Source organism: Macaca nemestrina, chromosome 15 (assembly GCF_043159975.1).
Source record: "Macaca nemestrina isolate mMacNem1 chromosome 15, mMacNem.hap1, whole genome shotgun sequence".
In the NCBI taxonomy this organism is placed as follows: Eukaryota; Metazoa; Chordata; class Mammalia; order Primates; family Cercopithecidae; genus Macaca; species Macaca nemestrina.
This window is the reverse complement of record NC_092139.1, coordinates 16,623,694-16,635,675: the sequence shown is the minus strand read 5'-3', so window position 1 is coordinate 16,635,675 and position 11,982 is coordinate 16,623,694.

The following is an 11,982-nucleotide window of genomic DNA, read 5'->3' as shown; positions in this document are numbered from 1 at the left end:
GGATGGATAGATGGATAAACAGATGAATGGATAGATGCATGGATGGATGATGGCTGGATGACTAGATGGGTACATGGGTGAATGGATGGATGAATGAATGGATGGATGCATGGGTGGATGATGACTGGATGACTAGATGGGTAGATGGGTGAATGGATGGATGGATGAATGGATGGGCGATGGCTGGCTGGCTGGATGGATAGATGGATGAACAGATGAATGGATAGATGCATGGATAGATGATGGCTGGATGACTAGATGGGTACATGGGTGAATGGATAGACAGATGAATGGATGGATGATGGCTGAATGGCTGGATGGGTAGATAGATGAATGAGTGGATGGATGAAGGGATGGATGATGGCTGGATAGATGGATAAATGGATGAATGGATGGATGAATGGATGGATGGATGAATGGATGGATGAATGGATGGATGATGGCTGGATAGATGGACAAGTGGATGGATGGATGGATGAATGGATGGATGATAGCTGGATAGATGGATAAATGGATGGATGGATGGATGGATGGATGGATGAGTGGAAGGATGGATGGATGGATAAATGGATGGATAGATGGATAAATGGATGGATGGATGGATGGATGAATGAATGGATGATGGTTGAATGGCTGGATGGGTAGATAGATGAATGGATGGATGAATGGATGGACGATGTCTGGATAGATGGATAAATGGATGGATGGATGGATGGATGATGGGTGGGCAGATGGACTGTGGTACCATAGTATGCAGTTATTAGTCATGTGAATGAGTGTATCCGACTCTTTCCTGAGGGTAGCTTTTGTAAGCAGAATTGGAAGACATTTTGCAGACATTTAGCACCAGAGCCAAGAAGGAGGATCAGGTGACCACCACACTGTCACCAGCTGGGATTCCCTCAGGAGCAGTGACAGGTGAGCCCACAGAAAATCCTGCCCCAGTAATATGTCCCTTGGGGTGGCTTCAGATACCTCAAGGTTCCCATGGAGTGAAAAAGCCAAGGGATCATTCACTGTGCAGCATCGGGCAAGCTACTGACTTTCTGGGCCTCAGTTTCCCTGTCCATGAAATTGGGCAAATAACAGCTGCTCACCTTGCATCTGGCTTAGACTTAAGGGAGCAGCCAAGTGTGAGGATGGGTGGTGTGGACTTTGGGGCCAGGCTGCCAGGGTTCGAATCCCAGCTCTGCCCCTAATTAGCTACATGGCCTTGGACAGGTGACTTTACCACTCTGAGCCTCAGAAAGCATAGCACCCACTTCCTGGGCTGTGGGGAGACTCTCAGACCGAGTGATGAAAGCACTAAGAAAGCTCTAATTTCAGGGTGTGGCAGGAGGTCAGCTGTCAGTGAATATTAGCTGTCATGATCAGTGCTCAGAAAAGGGACTGTCATGCAGTAGGCACTCAATAAATGTTTCTGGAATGAATGAATTGAAAGAACAGTCACAGGCCTATGAGTGAAGTACTATCATTATTATTCTCATTTTCCAGATGGGAAACTGAGGCCCAAGACACCAAGGAATCTTTCCAGTGGGACACAGAGACTCAGCATCCCACAAACTGCCCACTCAGGGAGACAGTCTCATGTTCCACATCTAATTCAGACTGGGTCAGAGACCAGGATTTCCAAATTCAGGGCCTGGGGGCATTGTACACCAGCATCCCTCAAAACCTCCTAAAAATATCCTTTATTTTAAAACCCCAAGGCCTCTCTGGAGGTGGAGAACTGCTTTCTTGCAGATGGCCCCAGGCTGGAAGGGTTCTCAGAATAGCTGCCCGCCTGCCCTGCAATTTCTCACTATCTGGTCCCAACCAGGCCGTCCCCAGCAGTGCCTCTTCCCTCTGGCCTGGGAGCGATTTTTGGCTCCCAAGCCTCCACCACAGGGCCTCCTGGACATGGTTTTACTGCTGCCCCAGCCCCATCCTTCCCTTCTGCCTTGAGGCTCCCAGAAGGCATTTAGCCTGTATTAATAGCTTCGCAGCTTCAGTGGCCAGTGCTTTGATTTACCATAAAATGGTCTTGAATTTAGCTCCAAGGGCAGTGTTGGGGAAGGGGTTGTCATGGGAAAGTATGTGAGGACCGGCACCCACATTTGCTTCTCCATTTTCCCAAGACCAGAGTCCTCTAGCCCTCTTCATCCCTCCCCAATCCCAATCTGCTACAGGGCCACCGCACGCTGGTGTCATGACTAAGCTCGTTCCCACCTTGGGGCCTTGAACCAGTCGTCCCATGCCTGGTTCCTCCTGCTTGTTCAGGGCTCAGCTGCAATGCCACCTCCCCTGGGAGGCCTCCTGAGCACCCAATTGAGCGCAGCCCATGTGGTCACCCTCTTTCCGTCATCTTCAGAGCACTCACACTGCTTGGCATTTTCTGATTGGTTTGATTCGTTGTTGGGGTCTGAGTGTCAGATCAGGGAGGGCAGGTCTTGTATGTTTTGCTTAGTTTTTTTTTTTCCATTGCACCTTGAACCATGCCTGGCGCATAGCATGAGCTTGGTGACCATTTAGGGGTAACTGGATTGATTCATTCACTAAGAATTAATTTGCTAAGAATGGGCTGTCAACCTGATATATAATCAACAGGGTCAGAATCTAGTTTAAAGAGAATTTATTTAAGTGCAAAGTGTGAGGACAGGCTGCCTAGGAAGCAGAGATTCCAAAGAATAGAAGTCAATGTTCCAAACTGTACAAGTTTGGGATTTTTATATAGACAAAGCTTGGAGAGGCTTAGCAGAATTCCAACCTCTTTCTATGTAAGGCTTAATGCATAGTTATAATGATCTGATTAGTTGAGGTGGCTTTTGTTTTCCAGAAAGGTAAATTTAACATTCTCCATGGAAGATGTAACTGTCATGGGGTCTTGGGCGCCATCTGGTCTGAGTTAGGTACAGGACAATAAAGGAGACAGCCTATAACACAGATCTGTGATTGGAAGGGGGAGAAGGTCTGTTCTTTGGTCTTCCCTAGTCATTTATAGAAACGAGAACAATTAGGAAGACGGTTAAGCTCTGATCTAAGAAGCAGAACTGCAAATATGCGGCCGCAGCTCAGCCACCAGGGCTTAACTTCTCCCATGGCATAATACATTTAGAGGATTCTAAAATTTTATTTTCTTTTACAGGGCTCACCTGAAACAATTATATTTTAACAAGGCAATAGTAATAACAACAACACCAATTCCCACTGAGGGCTAGCTCTGCCAGGCACTGTTCCAAGTGCATTTTGCATATTATCTCATTTAATCCTCTGCTGATGTGATCGTATTATGCCTTACTATGTCTATTTCACACCTAAGCTCTGTGTTTGTGCTCCGAATTTCCACGGAAGGAGCCACTCAGTGCTTTAATACTTGGTGCATGAGTCACCCCAGAAGTGCCCTCCCATGTCCCTGGTGGAGTAAGAGGTGTCATGAGGCAGTCTCTCCTGCAGGGTCTTAGGCCCAGCAAAGTCCACTAGGACATCGTTTCCCAGGCTGTCTTGTCCCTGCATAAAGACTGAAGCCACTTTGGGGAACTTTCTGCTGCTAAAAGTTAATGATTGTTTAAAAACACATATCACATACTGTGGACCTGGCGTTGTGCTAAGTGCTTTAGATATGTTAATACTCCATCCCTAAAACCCTGGAGTGAACTAGGTGCTGTAATTATCCCTGTTTTTTTAAATGTGGAAACAGAGGTACAGAGAGCTAAATATCTTGTCCAAGGTCACACAGCAAAGTGGCAGAGCCAGCCTGGCCTCTAGGTCTGTCCTCTTTACCACCGCTCCAGACTGTCTCTTGATGAAACTGCCCCTCACTGGATATGAAGGGAGACAGAGACGGTGACATGGCTGGAGAGGGTGACGGTTTCCCCATAACAGCATCAATGTGTCAGTTAGGACTTGTTTGGTTGCAAGCGGCAGGAAGCCATCCCCAACAGGCTGAGCTGAAAGCTCTTTTACTTCAGGCATGGCTGGATGCAGAACCCCAGATAATGGAATTAGGACCGAGTCTCTTTCAGGGTGCAGCTCGGATTACCTCTGTGGGGGCTGCTTTCTCAGCCTCCATGGGTTGGCAAGGTGAGTGTCAGCAATTCCGCACCCACGATTAATCTCACCTATAAACCCCGTGGGAAGACAGAGTCTTTCTCTAATCCCTCCAGTGAAAAGCTCGGAATTACCTCTCTTCGAATCTGATTGGATAGCCTTGAGTCAGGAGCCCCCCTGTTAACCTATCATCATGGCTAAGGGAATGAGGCAATTCTCTGATTGGCCAGTCCTAGGCATTATGTCAAGGCCCAGAGCCAGGTGTGGGGCCAGCTCCACCTGGGGCAACTTGTGGATGGTGGTTCCCGGGACAACGCCCATGCAGCGATCAGGAGTGGGGGCAGCAGGAGTCAGGTGGGGAAGCGCCAGGTGTCCACTGTCACGACCAATATGTTACACTCATGGCACAAGAATGACCTCTGTACCCTGTGTGTAGGTAGGTCAGAAGCTTTTTTGTTTGTATTTTGTGACATTTATAGAGTTATGACGACATATTTTTTTTTCAAATTTTCATAGCTGTCTCTCTAATGAACTACAATAGGGCGCTCATGATCCTTCTGGGAGGTGTGTGACTAATGGGGGAATTTCAGGCACCGTGACAGGGCAAAGGCAGCAGAAATTCTGCAGGAATGCGGGTTGTGGGAGGACAGTGATGTGACATCATTAGGCTGAGAAAGAGGGAGATTTGGGTCCTCGTAGCAAACAGGAACGACACTGGTTAACAACTGGTACTCTGAACTGTGCCAGGCTCTGTCCTAAGCTTGACCTGCATCCTTCCATTGGAACTTTCAGACAGCTCTCCGAGGTGGTGTCCCATTTCTCCGTACAGGCAGATCCAGGCACAGTCCCTTGTATGCCCGGGACCTCAAGCTGGAGAGTGCTGATGGCCAACATGCGGGTCACCTCTCCACAGCCCTTCCTCCTCCTGGACAACACCCCTGCTCTCTCTGGATGGTCCTGAGCTAAGCCCAGAAGGTGAATCACAAGGGTCGAAGTCAATCGCTGTGTCCCACCTCTCTGCCTGTGACTGGTGGACATTGACCCACTTCTGACCAATGAGATGCAAGGGATGTGCTTGGGGGATTCTGTGAAAATCTTTTCTCTGTAAAGAGAAGGGGCTCATGAGGAGCATGTTTTCTCCCCGAGCCTCATCCCCTCCTGCCCTGGGCATTGTCACCTGACCCTCCTCCCCACCTCCACTGCCAGCACCCCAATCCAAACACAGCATCCTGTGCTCGTTTGCTTGGAATATTCTGGTCTTCTCCTCCCTGGTCTCATGCAGTCCCAGGGTCCTGCTCTAATCCAAGTCAGGCCATGTCCCTCCTCTGCTCGGAGCCCTCCAGGGACTTCCCATCTCACATTGAGTCGAAGCCGAAGACCCCATCATGCCCCACAGGATCCCACTGACCCTTGCCCCTCCCCATCCCCTCCCCTGCATCTCTCCCCTCCACTCACTGTCCCAGCCACTCTGGCCTCCTTGAAGGTCCTCGATCTCCCTGGCATTTCTGTCTCAGGCCTCTGCACGAACTGTTCCCTGTGCAGTGAATGCTCTTCCCCAGAAACCCCCATGGATCCCTCCATCCCCCAGGTCTCTGTTCACAAATCTCCATCTCCACAAGCCCTTCCTGACACCCGTGTCTAAAATGCAACCCTCCTCATGCCCTGGGCCCCCACCTCTTCCTGGTTTAGTTTCTCTGATACACTGCCTGGTGCACTGAGCTATTTGGTTTGCTGTTCCTCTTGCCCAACCAGAAAAGCAACCCTATGGCAGCTTTGTCTCCCTCATGGGCCTCCCCCTCGGGGCCTGGGGCAGTGCTGGGCACATGGCTGTCCCCAAATAAATAATGACTGAATAAGTGAATGAATGGACATGGGGGCCATGACAATGTGCGACTGTGAGGGATGCCTTGGGGGTCACATGAGGCCAGGGGAGGCTGGGCAGTGGCTTGGTGACTCTGTGGATCCCCTGCCTGGCCATGGCCCTCCCACCTCCAGAGTTCTCCTAAGGGGTAAGGAACTGCCTCCATTGCTGGCACCTTCGCCCACCGCATCTCCTGTTGTTGCAGCCACACTTTTCTCACAAGGACAGTGGCTGGATTTGAGCCCAGGCCGTGTGGCTTCAGACTCTGAGCCCAGGGCTCTGTCTGGGTTGTGGCCCAGGGTCAGGTCCTTGGGTGTGTGAGGGTAGCTTGGCTCGTCTCCTCTCCCCAGGTCACTGCAACGGCCCTGTGCTGTTCTGTTTCCCATCTAGAAGTCCTGAGGGTCTCAGCAGAGGGGCCCAGGATCCAAGTCCATCCACTCCCAGGGTGGGTCCCTAGCCAGCCTCTGCCCAGAATGTGGGGTGGGCTTTGCCATGTCCTTCTGCTTCCTGAAATGTTTCCCTTCCAGCACTTTCCAGGCCCAGGTTCCCCATGCAGGGCTGCCTGAGCACCCCCAACCTATGGCCGGCCCTGCTGCCCTGGCTTCCACCTCTAGATCCTTCCTGCCATGTCCCTCCAATCAGAGCCGACCCACCCTGTGTCCCTCCCAGTGGCTCTGCTGCCTGCTGGACACGTGCATTATCACTGCCGAGGGGCCCACAGGTAACGGGAGACGCCCCCAGGTCCTGATTTGTGCTTCTCCAGAGCCCTCCTAGAGCTGCAGGCGATGGTAGGCGCTTTTCAAACACCAGCAGGGCCTAGATGAGCTGCTCCAGGGACAGGAGTGTTGCAGGCGAATGAGCTGGAGGAGGGCCAGTCTTGCAGGGCGCAGAGATGTGTGGCTCTCTTCGCTGGCTTTTGGCCCAAACAGTTCTTTGGAAAAGAGCATAGGAATAGCCCCGGTGGGTGGGACCTGTTTCCATGGTGTGTGGCTGACATTGAAGGACGATGGGACTGGGGCTGCTGGGGAGTAGTGTGAGTCAGGGGAGGGGAGGGGTCCTGGGTGTGAGACGCAGGGCTGCCCTCCGTCCCTCACACCCACTGCTGTCAGGAAGCTGTCAGGGGGCCCTGTGGCGCTGAGGTTGGGGATGGGGGCGTGAGGGGCTGCCACATCTGTGTCCTCACAGCGCTGAGCCAGCCCCCTGTCCTGTTTGCAGAGTCGAGGCTATAAAGAAGGACTGAGAACACTGTGCTGCCCTGGCCCACGCACCTCCTCTGTTCCATCTGGGTCTGTCTGGATGGCGAGGCTCAGAGGCTCTGACCCTACCAGATGGTGGAGGCTCAGAATGTCTGAGCCAGAAAAAGCATGAAAGAAAGCCTAGCCTTCCTCCTCCCAGTTAACAGGTGGGTCAGATCCCAGGGCCCTGTAGGGACTGCAGAGACAGCTTCCTTCTTCTCTGGGCCCTTCCTGCCTAGCTGCACACATGGCACCATGCAGTTCCCCTCCTCCTCCTCCTCACTTCTGCTCACATGGGGAAGCCTGCGCTTTGTGCATCCTGCACCCCAGAGCTCTTGGACCCTGGACCCCAGCCCGTGGACAGCAGGCCCTCCAAGCTCCACCCACGGCTCAGCACCATGTCCATTACTCCCTGTCCAAGCCACCGTCCTCTCTCGTCCTGATGATTAAGACAGGCTCCTGTGGAGTTTCCCTGCTCTGTGCCTGCCCCCATGATCCATTCTCCTCTCAGTCACCAGAGTGAGCATGATAAAGTTCAATTAAGATGATGCCACTCTCTCATCTACAATCTTCAATGACTTCTCATTGCTCTTGGAATCAAATCCAAACCCCACTGTGGCTTGCATGATGCTCTGTGATCTGGTCCCTGCCCTCACTACACACTTCTCCCTGTTCACTTTGCACTAAGCACATTCCCACCTCAGGGCCTTTGCACTTGCTGGCCGTGCAGCCTGAATTGCTTTCTTCCCAGACCTTATATCTGACCCCTTTTCATCCTTCTGGTATTAGCTCACCTGTCACCTCCACATGAAGGCCGTGTCAGTCAGCATTTTCCAGAGAAACAGAATCCATATGGAGAGAGAGAGAGAGACTTCAGGAATTCGCTCATAGGATTGTGGGGGCTGGCAAGTCTGACATCTGCAAGCAGACAGGCAGGCTGGGAATTCCAGCAAGAGTTCATGTTGCAGCCTGGAGTCGGAAGGGTGGAAACTCAGGCAGAATCTCTACGTTACAGTCTGGAATCAGAATTCCGTCCTCTTTGAGGGACCGCACTCTCTCTTAAGGCAGCGGTCCCCAGAACTTTTGGCACCAGGGACCAGTTTTGTGGATGACAACTTTTCCACAGACTGTGGGGAGGTCAGGTGGATGGTTTCAGGGTGAAACTGTTCCATCTCAGATCATCAGACGTTAGCGTCTCATAAGGAGCGTGCAACCTAGATCCCTCGCATGCGCAGTTCACGGTAGGATTCGTGCTCCTGTGAGAATCTATTGCTGCCGCTGATGTGACAGGAGGTGGAGATCAGGTGGTAATGTTTGCTCACCCACCACTCACCTCCTGCTGCGTGGCCTGGTTCTTATCAGGCCACAGACTAGTACCCTGGTCCACAGGCCTGGGGGTTGGGGACCTGTGTCTTAAGGCTTCAAATGATTGCATGACACCCACCTCTGCTGTGGAGGGCACTCTGCGTGACTCAAAGGTTACTGATTTAAATGTCAATCACATCTACAAATGAACTTCACGGCAACATCTAGTTGGAGTGTGACCAAACAACTGGGCAGCTTCACCCAGCTGATGGGACACCTACAGTGAAGCATCACGGACACCCCCCACCCACCCACGTGATCTAACGGGGGTCCCTGTGGCAGTTGCTGTTAGTTCCTTCCCATAACGCCGGGAACTTGCAGCGTGCTCTGCAGATTTCCACCTTCCTCTCTGCGCCTGAGGCTGTTTCTCCAGAGTGCCGGAAGGCTGTTCTGCCTTTTGGGTGGGCTAGAAATGCCAAAGACGCATCACCCTGCGGGAGTGGCCCTCAGTCAGTGACTCTCGGTAGCTGGTGGGAAAATATCCCAGGTCCCTCGCTCCTCAGCGGGATGACTCTGAGCTGTGTGCTCTACACTGAAGCGCCCCAGGAGGATTCAGCCCGCTGCACCCTATGCTGCTTGCTCTTGCTTGCTCGGTAACACCCTGTGCTGACTGCTTTCCCTCTCCTGTCTCATTTCCCCACCCCTTACCAGTAGTGCCTGGATCCCCTTCCAGACAAATGACTTGCCCCTTGGCTCCATGCTCGAAGTCATCGTCTGGGGGAACTCAAGCTTGGATGCTGCCTCGTTTTTGCTAATCACTCTCTGTGTGTCCCCTGGTCTTCTCACCATGGTAGCCTTTGTCAAAACTCGAATCGTCTTGCTTTTGTGTCTGCTGTTTTCTTTCTGCTCGCTGGAAGGCTGGGTCCTGAGGGCACAGTGTCCAGCATGGAGGACACACAGTAAATATTCCTGGAAGGAGTGATGGGTGAACGAATAAATAGAATCTCACCCCGCCACCATGATTAAATTCAACCCCAAACTTGCCTGTCCCATTTTTCCATATCCTGCCACCTCTGAGGCCTAATCTGAAGAACTGATTTGTGCCAGTGGACGAGCACTTTTCTCTAGGTGAGACATGCATGTGTCAACAGGAACTGTCCTTAGATGTAATTCTTCAACCCAGGAAGCCACTCCAATCAAGAGAACATGAAGCAATGGTGATGGGATGAGGGGGTTCCATGGGGCTTGGATGCCCTGAGAAGAGCCTCAAATCACAGAATGATGAAGGTCTCCTGGATGCAGTGGCAGGGCAGGAGAGGTATTGCCCTGGGACTCGACACAAGACCACAGCCAATTGCTCACTCAGCCACAGCCTGTGGGTCTGACACTGGTACTTCACTAACCCTCTTTTAACACTCCTATCTGTAAACGGGGATCATAACCCACATATTGCAGGGGTTCAGATGCTACAAAATTCTGGTGCTTTCTACATGATAAAGTCTTTACTCACCAAATGGAAGAGACTGCACCCAGGTAACATGGGCCTGCCTACTGCAGGTGGGGTGCTTTGGGCTGCAAGTAACAGAAAATCCAACTCAAAGTGGATTGTATGATAAAGACAATGCACCACCTCACTTATGATGATCTGAGCTCCTCCATGAGGGTTGCCTCCTGGTCCGTCCTCTGTAAGCTCCCTGAAGCAGGGGCCTGGGCTGACCTTTTTTTTCCACTGCCCCCCAGTGCATAGGCCAGGGCCTGGCACAGAGAAGGGGTCCAATGAGGATTCCATCCAGGACCCCATCAAACCCTCATCACTATATGGTCTATTAAGTTGTGTTCCCCCAACAGCAGTTAAAGAAACTAAAGCTTGGCCGGGTGCAGTGTTGTAATCCCAGCACTTTGGGAGGTCAAGGTGGATGAATTACTTGAGGTCAGGAGTTCGAGACCAGCCTGACCAATATGGTGAAACCCCGTCTCTACTAAAAATAAGAATACAAAAATTAGCTGAGCGTGGTGGCGTGTACCTGTAGTCCCAGCTACTCAGGAGGCTGACAGGAGAATCACTTGAACCTGGGAGGCGGAGGTTGCAGTGAGCCAAGATTGCACCATTGCACTCCAGCCTGGGCGATGAGAGTGAAACTCCATCTTAAAAAGAAAAAAAAAAAAAGAGGAAGAAGAAACAAAGAAACTAAAGCTCAGAGAAGATAAATTACCTGCATGACGTCTTGAAGCACACAGAGAACAGTCCTGGCATTCCTTACGCTGGGCTCTGGCCACAACCCTCACAACCCTGCTACTCTGCTCTCCTCCCTGGCCTCTTTCAAGCCAGTTTGTCCCCAGATTGGGCAGTGTGGGAGTTGACCCGCCCAGTCAACCCAGACTCAGATGACGCAGAACTCTGCCCAACACAGAACTCCACCAACCTCCACATTGTGATCACTGCACCGAGGACATAAATTCAGCAACATGTGCTGGGTCAGCTGCCTCGTTTTTCTCCAAAGTAGCAAATTTATGGGGCACACGTGCACATGGGTGATTATTTCCCAATAGTTTATAGTATCAAGCCTCCTTTCTTTCCTCCCAATAAATCTAATTTATACGGATTGGCAGATCAAACAGTGTATTTCCTGGCATCGAGAGGCTGTGAATCACTCACGGTGTTTTAGGAAACTTGGGGAGATTAAGGTTTTGCATAATGCAAATGCGGCTGCAAACATATTTGGACGGCCTCGCTGTGGATGCAATTAGAGCAATGAACACCAGGAGAAATACTTTTTCCCAGGACACAGAAAGGTCTGCTTGGTATGCAAAGAGCACTGTTATTTGCGACACCAGAGCCTGGAACGTGGTGAGCAAAGCACCCAGCGACGGTTTGATTTGCAGCTTTAAGGAATTCAAAGATGAATAAAACATTGAATTAATTGCCGAAGAACTGTTGCCAAGCCTGCATGAGATCTAATCACCTTGGAAAGCACACAAGCAAAAAACCAACACACACAGAACAACAGGCCAAAACTGGGCCTGCGGGATGCTACCTGCCCCAGGCCCCGGAAACCACATTTGGTTTTGAGTATTTTGTCCTACTTGGAATTTTCTCTCATCAATACTCATCTCAAGTCCTCTCAGCCACGAAAGCCTTCTGTGCTTCCCCCAGCCCACAGGATGCTCCTTCAACTGGTTCCTTGTTCACTGGGGAAGTGTTTACTAAGCACCTGCTATGTGTCAGGCACTGCTTTCCCAGGCGCTGGGGAAATAGCACAGAACGAACCAGACCACCTGCCCTGTCCTGGTGGCTGCCTTCCTAAGGGAAGTACAATAACAAGCAAAATAGTGAAATTAATATATTAGAAGGTGCTCAGTGCTGTGGAGAAAACAAAGATGAAGTGGGGATAGGAAATGCCGGGAGGTAGGGTCAATCACAGATTGAGGCAAACGGGTCAGGGAGGTCCCGAGACGGGGACATTTGCACAGATCCCTGAAGGAGGTGAGGGTGGTGACTATGAGGGATGTCAGGCAGAGGGAACAGCAAGGGGAGAGGCCCGGAGTAGAGGTTCC